This window comes from Carlito syrichta, unplaced genomic scaffold (genome assembly GCF_000164805.1).
Source record: "Carlito syrichta isolate Samal-C Ts95f unplaced genomic scaffold, Tarsius_syrichta-2.0.1 Scaffold308975, whole genome shotgun sequence".
Lineage (NCBI taxonomy): Eukaryota > Metazoa > Chordata > Mammalia > Primates > Tarsiidae > Carlito > Carlito syrichta.
The window spans coordinates 126,179-137,066 of record NW_007253071.1 but is presented as its reverse complement, the minus strand read 5'-3'; positions in this window follow the sequence as shown (position 1 = coordinate 137,066).

Below are 10,888 nucleotides of genomic sequence, written 5' to 3'. Positions count from 1 at the left end.
GAGATTTTGGTGGACCTGACTTTATTCTCACTAAGGGGCAAATGAATAATGAGGCTGTGGTCTCCCACTGTAACAGACTGTCAGGAATGGACTGCTAATTAGAGTTTTAGGCTTCAGAAGCATAATGAAGTGTCAGAAGCCTTCCCAGGTCTGAACAGTACAGAGGGTTGGTGAAGGTAAGGAGAAACTCAGAGTGGGATGGTAGAACCTCACAAAGGGGGAAGCACTTCAGAAGTTCATGCTCACGTGCATGTTGAAAGCTGCATCTCCATTCACAAATGCCTGGTCCTAATTCCACTTGGGAGAGTTAGCTTTGATGTGAAGGGGCACAGCCTGCACCCAGGAGCAAGAACCCCATGCAGTCAGCCCCCTAGAGAGTGTGGGGGTTTGAGGGGTGACAGGCTGCTTTCCTGAGGATGCCGTCCTCCCCCCCACACACCCCCAACCCCAAGTGTAAGCAAAGCTCAAACTTCCAAGCAAGCCACAGAGAGGATGTGCTTTTTTGCAGTGTGGGATAAATGGATAACGGATGGATTGCAAAAGAGGATATTCAAATGTCCTTGGTTCTTTTTACTTTTCTCAGTTGGTGTTTGCCATGCAAAGGGTGAGAAGCTTGTTCTCCTTTCTGTACGTTGAAGGGTATTAACGTTTTATGGAGAGGAGATGGATTGGTCTTTTTGAAGTGCTTGCTTTGCTATTATCGCTCAAAGAAAGAAATCAGTTCCGCATTAAGCTGAGGCTCTCGTGGTAGCCTGGGAGGCCAGAGGGATGTCGTCGTGTTTCCACTTTCTGAACTCAACACACACAGCTAAGAGAAAGTCATGGGATTCCTCAGGCCGCTTAAAGCCACTTGTAAATTATGTGGCTATAATTGGATCCAAACTACCCAGCTGTTGTTTGTTGCTAAATGGATACAGCAAGGAGAAGCCCCTTTTGTCCCCAGAGGGACTATCAGAGAGTAAGGAAAATGCCTCAGTCAGACTGCAGATTAGACAACAGATACAAAGAGTCTGAATTTTTTACTCAAACTTTCCTAATGGTGGTAGAATGAGAAAACCTGGAAGGCCACTTCCAAAATGTACTCAGTCATTCAGAGTGAAATGAAGAAAGTGCCATCTTCCACGGGTCTTCCTCACCATCACTCCTGAAATCTAAGCATTGTCCTAGCTTTCGCTGTCCAGTTAAATTCTACCAGGAGATGCACTGTTCCAGTTCTCTTGCCTGCAGGTCTTTCCCTGAACACTCTCTGGACATCCACCCCACACCCACCTCTCCCATGTTGATCTTCTCATCATGGCATTCTGCAGCTACCATTTGCTCTTGGTCTCACAGCCGCTGTGGCAATCTAGGTGTGACCAATGCATTCAAGAAGCAGAGGCCTACTACCTGATATCTGACCATTGCTTTACCCTTAATCAAACTATGATATTTCGTCTGCATTATAAATAAAATATCTGACTCATCACCCAAGTGACCTAGGGGTGGCTCAGCCTGTAATCTCGCGCCTTTGGGAGGCTGAGGTGAGTGGATTGCCTAAGCCCGCGGGTTCGAGACCCACCTGGGCAACTTGGTGAGACCTCATCTCTACAATAAATCAAAAATTAGCTGGGCGTGGTGGCGCGCGCCTGTCGTTCCAGCTACTTGGAAGACTGAGGCGGAAGGATTGCTGGAGCCCGGCAGGTCGAGGCTGCGGTGGCCACTGCACTCCAGTCTGGGCGACAGAGTGAGACTCCAACTCAAAAAAAAAAATCTCAAGAGCCGGGTGCAGTAGCTCACGGCTATAATCTCAGCACATTGGGAGACCAATATGAGAGGATTGCTTGAGCTTAGGATTTCAAGACCAGCCTAGGCAATATAGCAAGACCTCATCTCTACAAAACACACACACACACACACACACACACACACACACACACAATTAGCTAGGCATGGTGGCATGTACCTGTAGTCCCAGCTACTTGGGAGGATAAGGTGGAAATATTGCCTGAGTCTAGGAGACTAAGGCTGTGATGAGCCCTGATCGTGCCACTGCCCTCCAGCTCGGGGAACAGAGTGAGCCCCCCTCAACTCTAATTAATTAATTAAAAATTAAAAATCTTAAGCCTCAGCCTCCTTATCTGTCCAATGAGAGTAATAAGATGTGGGGTAAGAACAAACATGACAGAGTATGATAAGTTTCCAGACTTGTTGCAGGATCTCTCCCCTTTGTCTATCACCATGGTGATTAATGCCACACTCTGAGCACAATGAAGTTCTTCATACATGCTGGGAAAGTTATTTAACCAGAAATCTTTAGAGCCACTAGGGACACCCCACCAAATCTCTAGTAGGTATTTAAATGTAAATGCTCAATTATATTTCTTAAGGCTTATGATTTCAGCAAGAGAGGCATTAAAAATATGAAGGTGGAAAATGGGTTGAAGATATCATTATCCCGAACTTTACCCCTTCTAAAGGAGGTGACATCACCATTTATTCATTGGTGACATCGTGAACAATAAATAGTATGCTGTTTAGAGAACTAAAAGCAGAAGAGGAGTAAACAATGATGTGATCTACTACTGTTTTCCCTTTCTTTCCTCCAGGATGATTACTTGTCCATCATTGATAGGAGGTTACCTCTGAGACCCCAAGTCAAATCTTCTCAGTAGAGTTAGAAAACTGTAAATTGTTTCCTCTCTGGGCATCAGAACAGCATGTTTTATAGTGAGCTACAGATGCTAAATTATTTGAACCCTCATTCAGATGTTCCTAATTTACATTGTCTGTGGCAAATAAAAAGATAAGTACAATCCATATTGCAAATGCATCATACTATGATAAATCTGTAGCCTTCTTTCTCTGAGTCTTCTTTACCTCATGGAATTTATATTGCAGTCATAATAATGTCAAACCTACACCATGAATATCTTCCTGCTAATTACGCCTAGTTTTTAAAACAGTGCCCATTTATGAAGACAGTATTATGGTATTTTTGATTATACCCTAAATAATTCTGTAAACATAAAACATGCTTGATAATATTGGAATTCCACTAAAGAACCGCAATAAAAATAAAACTATCACACACATTCCAACATTTTTTTTACAAAGAATGCTTTTGATGAGATGCAGCATCCTTTAAAATTCCCTGAACTACAAAAATCCATAAATATTAATTCTGACTTCAGCTTAACCTTACAGACAGAAATTACAGAATTTAAGTCAAAGAACAATATCAAAATAACAATAATTATAGTACTAATCATAACAAATAATACTTATTAAGTAGAGCTAATTATGTCCTGAGTACTGTGCTTCCATATTTGAAGCATTACTTTTTTAATCATCTTATCAGTTATTCAAAGTAGGGACTTATCCCCCATTTTATGGTTGGGGATAGTAAAACTTACAGAGTTTAACACTTTCCTCAAGGTCACTTTGCTAGTGTGATAGTGAATGAAGACTTTGGTCTTGAGGTCACATTTAGGCTACGTGATTTTGTAAGTTCTCAGATTCCAAAAACTCCAAAAGCAGAAATGGCAGAAAAATTTGCCAGTTAGGCTTCCAGTGTATCCCATCAACTCCTTTTTTGCATACATGTACATAAGCTAAGAGACCTAGTAAACAAACTTACATTGGTGGGTCTTATAGGCAGAATCTTAATAGCTATAATAATCTTATTATGCAAATGCTCAAGAATCAGGCTCTTACTCAAAGGCAGATATGGGGGTACACAGACAGTTGGACGACCTGTAAGACATTTTGCTGGTTGTTTTCCTTCTAATGCTCCTGGTCACTCAGCCTTGCCTTAGCCTCACATCCTGCCACTGTGTTAGCAGCTTCTCTACCCGAAGAGTTTCTCAAACAATGGCAGCATGGTAGTCTAAAAGTCTATCCTTTTAAACATTGTCTTACATGACTGAGGCAACTGATAGGACGGCTTGGCTTTTCAAACTGTTCTTCTGACATTTTAAAGCCTTGATTCTATTTCCAAAGCTTTCATTCATATGCAGTTTGGTCAGGTTTATGGTTCTGAAGAGCGTGTCCTCACCTGCAGCATGTGGCAGAACCTGGGGGGCGAATGTGATTGTTACTTCTCTGTGATGGTCACCTGTATCCATGATATGCACATGAATCTGGGATAGTCCTATGGGCTGATGGGACAGTGGAGAGCTGGGATCAGAGCATTTGAAATAAAAGTGTTCAATTTCAAGCCGGGCTCGGTGGCTCAGCCTGTAATCCCGCGCCTTTGGGAGGCTGAGGTGAGTGAATTGCCTGAGCCCGCGGGTTCGAGACCCGCCTGGGCAGCGAGACCTCATCTCTACAATAAATCAAAAAATCAGCTGGGCCTGGTGGCACATGCCTGTAATTCCAGCTACTCGGAAGGCTGAGGCAGAAGGATCACTGGAACCCAGCAGGCCGAGGCTGCGGTGGCTGGGAGCGGCCACTGCACTCCAGTCTGGGCGACAGAGTGAGACTCCAACTCAAAAAAAAAAAAAAGTGTTCAATTTCATCCTAAGGAACACTCTTGAACATAGAGAACAAAATTAACAACTAAGGTGCACCATATATGTGAGAGACATTGAAATGTGATTAACTCACTTTGACATACAAAAAAAAAGACAAATCAAATCTTTCCATAATTTAAATTTTAAAATCTAGTGCTTTAAAAATAAAAGACTAATAGCTTCGTTAAAAATTATATTTCCCCCCCACAAAATAGTGTCAAGTCTTACTCAGTACAATTAGATGATCTGGCAACTTCTATATAAAGCAATTTGAAATTGCACAAATAGCTTCTGTGTTACCCCACACCCTAGGACATCACTGTAAACAAAATTTCATACTTAACGAAAAGAAAATGACTCCATGTTTGCCGAAGAAAAATGGAAAAATTGGCAGAAATCTGTGTAAATGAATTTTTTTCTTGTCATTCACAGCATATTAAATAGGACTTGTTCTGAAATGAATATTGCAAGATTTGAAGTATACTAATTTTTTAATATGTAAAATGTTTCTATTCTTCACACCCTTCACATATTTTTTCCCAGGGATAAATGAAAAAGAAAATCCAGTTCAAATCATTTCCTTCAATATAGCACACTAGGACTTCCTCATTTAAACTTCAGACAATGTCCCCTCCAGTCCCTTCCTCCCCTGAGCCTGAGTCGAGGGAGACTCTCTCAATGTATGCTCAGCCACCAGCTACCGCAAGTCACTTAAGTAAACACAGAGGCACCTTGGTGAAAGCAATTGCATGGTCTGAATACCATCAACTGACACTTCTATTCAGTGACCCTCTCAGGTCTCAGAAATAGTCTTTTCAAATTCCGGGTCTTGAGGTATTGATTTCAATCAGCAGGTTTTCCTAAGAGCATCATTTCAAAAATAGCCCTGTCACAATTTCTACTATCTCATCTTAGTTTCATCTGGGCTTTGTATTCCTATTTGAAACCATTCAGTGAGATGACACCAGAGGGTTTTACTGAGGCATTGATTCAGCTTCATGCATAGGCAATAGAATTTACTCTCCTGTATAGAGAAAACATTAATATTTAAGTTTGGTGGGAAAAGATTTCAGGTTTAAACAGTCCAGGTAAAAATAAAACATCCAAATTAGACCATTCTCATCACTCAAACTTATTGCTAAACTAGTGACAACAAATCAGGATCAATTCTATTATTTTAGGGCATATAAAAGATAGTCTAAAAAAGATGTGTGTATATGTGTTTCTAACCACGCATGCATACATGTGGTTAAAGTAAGAATCATGACATAATGATCTATAATTTCAATGTAAATTTCTTATTAATTTACCCTGATACCTATACTCTATTAAGGTTTTCTGAAGTGGTCATTGCAATCTGCCCAACAAATATTTATTTGATGACAGTGATCTAAAGAAGGCTGACAGCCGGGCTCGGTGGCTCCCTGTAATTCCGCGCCTTTGGGAGGCTGAGGTGAGTGGATTGCCTGAGCCCGCGGGTTCGAGACCTGCCTGGGCAGCGAGACCTCATCTCTACAATAAATCAAAAAATCAGCCAGGCGTGGTAGTGCATGCTTGTAATTCCGGCTACTCGGAAGGTTGAGGCAGAAGGTTCGCCAGAGCCCAGCAGGTCGAGGCTGCAGTGAACGGGAGCGGCTACTGTACTCCAGTCTGGGCAACTGAGTGAGACTCCAACTCAAAAAAAAAAAAAAAAAAAGAAGGCTGACATTCATCTGTTCATTTTGCAGTGAGAGAGTGGCAGTTCAGAATCACCTATACATAATCTTATCTACTAAAAATTATTCAATTGCTCTGATAACTCTGCCATGACATATAAATTCAGGTTACTTTTCTATCTTAAAAGGAAAGGGAAGAGAGCTAACCTTAATTACCTTCTTTGCTCTAAACACTCTAATAGATACTTTACATATGTTCTTCCATTTAATCTTTACATGGCTCCTTTGAAGAAGTAATATCATATTTTACAAAAAGAAGAAACAGAATGTGAAGTGACCTGTTAATGTTATTAGTAAGAGTCATAATTGTGAGTTGAAGCCATGTCTTTAGAGCACAAATATGGGTATAGTTTTAGTTTCTACTGTGTACCTGGTGAGGTATGGAGTATTTACTGCTGAATGATGTATGGTTCCTGCCCTCAAAGGACTCATATCCAATAGGGACAAAAATAAGAATATGAATTGCAGCTGGCAAATATAGAGGAAAAGAGCTGAAGTTAAGCATTAGCACACTGAGTACAGAAGTAGATTTGATGGTAATTTGGCCAGGAATTCAAGAATGTTTCAACATTAGGAAAGAATATTTCAGATTAGGAAATTAGGAAAGAAATATACTATCATCAGCACTATCAAAATTAAGCATCCCACTGATTTTAAAGCTTGCTAATCTAAAACTTAAAAAATAAATTTTTAAATATTGAAAAGTAAATATTATTGTCTACACAGAAAACCCAAAGGAATCAACCTAAAAACTATTAGAAACAACAAGTTCAATAAAAGATAGTTAGTATAATACAAATATGCAAATATCAAGCACTTGCCTATATACTATTTTTTTTTTTAAGTTAGAGTCTCACTCTGTTGCCCAGACTGGAGTGCAGTGGCCGCTCCCAGCCACCGCAGCCTCACCTGCTGGGCGCTGGCGAAACTTCCACCTCGGTCTTCCAAATAGCTGGAACTACAGGTGTGCACTACCACACTCGGCTAATTTTTGATTTATTGTAGAGATGAGGTCTTACCAAGTTGCCCAGGCGGGTCTCGAACCCGCAGGCTCAGGCAATCCACTCACCTCAGCCTCCCAAAGGCGCGGGATTACAGGCTGAGCCACCGAACCTGGCTAATACTATTAATTCTAAATTAGAAAATGTATAGAAAAAGATCCACATGTTAATAGCTCACAAAATTATTGAATACCCAAGAATGCAGTTAAGAAATACATAAGGCCTATATGAAACAAACTACGGAACTTTATTAAAGGATAAAGTTATGGTCCTACATAATGTTAAAGGGCATGCCCATTTAAAAAATGTCTTTGGAGAATAATTTAATAGTATTTATTAAAGTCAACTCCGCGATTTTACTTCTAGGAATCCATTCTACTGAAATTCAGTCACAGATGAAAAAGTTGTGTATTGAACATATGTACATAATGTAAAATAATAAATAAAAATTGTAAAGAAGTAGATTAAAAAGATAGCTATCTATTAAAAAGATAGCTGTCTATCACAGGTAAACTATGGCACACTCATACTATCTAGTACTAAAGAAAGAAGGATGGAGAGTGGGATGAGCTGATATGCAAGTGTACAATGATATATTGTTGAATTAAAAAAAGAGGTTGCTCACTAATCATCAAGGAGATGCAAATCAAAACCACACTGAGATACCACCTAACTCCAGTCAGAATGGCAATTATCAAGAACTCAGAAAATAATAGTTGTTGGAGAGGGTGTGGCGAAAAGGGAACACTCCTACACTGTTGGTGGGAGTGCAAACTAGTGCAACCTCTGTGGAAAGCAGTGTGGCGATTCCTAAAAGCTCTAAACATCAACCTCCCATATGACCCTGCAATCCCCCTACTGGGAATATACCCTGAAGAACTCAAATCACTCTATCAAAAAGAAACCTGCACACGAATGTTTATCGCAGCATTGTTCACAATAGCAAGAACCTGGAACCAACCACGCAGTCCATCAAAAGAGGACTGGATTAAAAAAAATGTGGTACATATATATGATGGAATACTATGCAGCCATGAAAAAAGAACAAAATCATGAATTTCGCAGCAACCTGGATGGAACTAGAGTCTATAATACTGAGTGACCTCTCATAGAAACAAAGATCTGAGTATAACATATTCTCACTCATATAGTGGACCTTGATCATCCAATGCACTACCATAAGAAAATGACCAGCAGTGAGGGGAAAATATGCAGGGGGAATGGGACTAGTGGTAGTAAACATCTGTCTGGGGATGGGGAGACACCTGTTATCAACAAGGGGGCCTGAATGAAGCATATTTGTATATATAACCCTTAACTGTACCCCACAATATCAAAATAAAAAATATTGATACAAAAAAAGAGGTTGCAAAATTGTATGTATTCTCTGCATTCTCTTTATTGGTGTATATATTTGCACTTTACATCAATTGTTAACTAGCTTTTTGTTTTGTATAATTTAAAAATAAAATCCTGCAACACATGGTACACTTGACAGATATTATAACAGAAATATGAACCATGCAGTGTGAGAGCCCAGAAAGGAAGTATGAAAATTTCCCAAAGGGAATCAGGCTTGGCTTTAGGAACTAAATGAGAACTATGTGCTTTGAAGGGTGAAGAGGAATTTTCCCAATAAAGAACGACTTTGGATTGTTCCAGCCAGAGAACAGCCATGCCAAGGTGCGGGATAGTGGAAGGCATGACACATTCCAGGAAGGGAGGAAAACTCAGTATGGCAGAAACCCAGGGTGGCCAGGGTGACAGATGGAGATAAGACTGGGGAGGTAGTTTAGGGCTCAGTTGTGAAGCACCCAATGTGACAGGCTAAGGGATTTACATTTCATTCATCTGCCATAGGGACAAAAAAGGCTTTCTGAGCAGATGAATGACATAAATTCTTTGGGAAGAAAACCCTGTCAACAGTGTGGGAGATGGATAGAACAGGAGAAAGGAAATTTGAGAGGAAATTTTGAGGAAGAAAGTAAGGACATTGAATTTGTGGAAGTATCTCACTCAATGACAGAGTAAGATTTAGGAGAAGTATTTTCAAAAATGGATCAGTGTTATGAAATACAACTTAGAAATGCAGAAAAAGATTGAGAGACAAATTAGGAAAAAGGTGGATTTGAGAGAGGAGAAGAGGTAGAGCACAAAAGTGTTCAGATTCACCATAACCATCTCCCTTAGTATGAAGCCCTCGCATCCTCATTTTACAATGGAAAGTTACTCATTAACATGGGTAAGTACTCAGAATAATTACTGTTCAGGTCTCAAAATCAGAAGGTTAAAAACAACTTGCAATGCACCCTTCTCCCCCACCTCTAAAAAATACAAAAGCATGAAGAAGCTATAATAACATTTATAGAATCTAGAGATTACTTGGAATAGCAAAAGCCACAAGAGATTTTATAATGCAGGCTGTAGACCAAGATGAAACAGGTTGAAATATATCACCATTTTTAAAGGAACATTTAGTCACTCATCAAATACATATTTATCATATTCGTGTCATGTGTCAGGCACCATTCTAGGGGCTGGAGCTAGAGGCAACAGAAGGCACAGGGCACAGTCATTGAGGGCCTTTGCTGCTTATGGATGAGCCCACACAGACCTACTAGAGAGTATGAAGGAGCAGCTGCCAGCTGACCAAGAACATCTGGAGCTCAGAAAAAGTCTCGAGGCAGTACAGTAGGGGTCAAACAAGGACAGTCCTTGAGAGGCAGGCTACCAAGGAAGGGCAGCATCTAGGAAAGTGGCGAGGTGTGAAAGCCATTTACTTTCCCCAACCTTGAGTCTCACGAGTCAAGGGCAACATTTTTTTTTTAATGTAGTGCCAGTGGCTAAACTGAATGTCAGTACGTGGAGGCACTTGGTAAACTGGACACTGATTGGATGATGTACAAAGTAGAGGTAGAAAATTACATGACCATATTCTTAGAGGCCCATAACACTAAGAGCTAACATCGACTGAGCACTTGCAGTACACTGAAAGAGCCACAGCATTGCTTCACTGAAGGCTCACAAGAGCTTTTTGAGGTATGACTCCCTTGCATCCTCTTTTTACAATGGAAAGAACCAAGCTAGAGTGTCCACAGTCACATCACCAGTAGGTAGCCTAGCTGGGATTCAAATTGAGGTCAGATTCAGTATCCAAGCACATACACCTGGGCTATCCTGCCTTCCAGAGACCAATGATGTGATCAGGGGATAATCAGTGCACCCTGGTGATGGGTGTCCACTGATGATGGAGGAGGGTATTGAGAGATCATTTTGAAAATGGCAATAGAAACTGGCTTGCAAGAAACCTTAAATACCAAGGAAACTGGTCAGGCTGCCATTTGAAATACAGTGAGTTGATGGTGCTTTGTATAAGGAGACCACAGGATAAAAGGGATATTTCAGAAAAATTGTACACTGGAGGTTGGGAGGTACGTAAAAGGAGGGAGTAGGTGGTGTCATACAAAAGAATACACATACAAATACACAACTTTTTTGTGAGAAATAAAGGAGATAGGATGGCACCCCAAGTACTACTTGAATTTTTTGTTCTTCTTGATTTCTTTTAAAAAATGAGAGACTGAAGCATGTCCAGAAGTAGAAACAAAGGAGTCAATGAAGAAAGAGGGGAGGGAATAATGAACAGTGCCCATGGATCAGTACCACAGGAAGAGGAACCCTT